Raw genomic sequence first — 824 nt, forward strand, 5'->3', positions numbered from 1 at the left:
AACGTGACAAACACACAGTGAAAAACAAAATTAAATAAGTGGATGTACGCTGTGATACAGCCTGGACATCCGCCATGTATAAAAATTCCTCATCTCCCAGCCAGAAGGCCGGGAGAATAAAGGTGTGTGCTCATATAGTGTGAAAGAGAGTGCGTGCAAATGTACCTTCACTCAGTGGGATCCCACCGCCAGTGAGTTAGGGCACCCCAGGGTCACCAGCCCCGGGGCACATAGCAACTCGGGCTTCCAAACTACCCGACCTCCTGACCTCGATCCGGTGGTCGCCTGGTCACCTACAAATGGTACCTTTAAACCAAATGCGTACACCAGAGCCATGACCGTTGTGGTTCCCTGCCCTCACCTCGGCGTTCTGTCATCCCCCTACGATGGCCGCTGAACCACTGGCAGGGATGATTACTAACCTCAGCTTGAGCAGGTACTACACTTGATCTTAGCCAAAAGGCAGAGAAGCGATCACAGTTATCTATAATCATAGGAGTCCCTCCCTTTCCCGTGGGAATACTGTCCCCAGTCCCGTACTGAAAACATTGTTACAGCATGGGGCAGCATTCCCGCGGAGAGGCAGGGTCTCCTAGCAGCATTGATAACTGTGATGCTAGGAGTCTGGCTCCCTGAATTGTGGTCGGCCTGGGAAATACACGCTCCGTATATCACGGACCGAACACGGCCGTCTGAATAAGATCTTAGTCTAGTTACACAGTGCGGTCAAATCCCATTTTTTTGGGCACAATTTTTGCAAAATCGTGGCAAAAACATGATTTGACCGCACTGTGAGAATATAGCCTAACAGCACTATTTTTTTA

General features: G+C 49.9%; 1 pseudogene; it reads right to left on the reverse strand.

Annotated features, from left to right (window-relative positions):
• Positions 1-405: 405 nt before the first annotated feature.
• LOC142751154 (U2 spliceosomal RNA) lies at positions 406-475 on the reverse strand (annotated as a pseudogene).
• Positions 476-824: the final 349 nt, after the last annotated feature.

Source organism: Rhinoderma darwinii, chromosome 3 (genome assembly GCF_050947455.1).
Source record: "Rhinoderma darwinii isolate aRhiDar2 chromosome 3, aRhiDar2.hap1, whole genome shotgun sequence".
Lineage (NCBI taxonomy): Eukaryota > Metazoa > Chordata > Amphibia > Anura > Rhinodermatidae > Rhinoderma > Rhinoderma darwinii.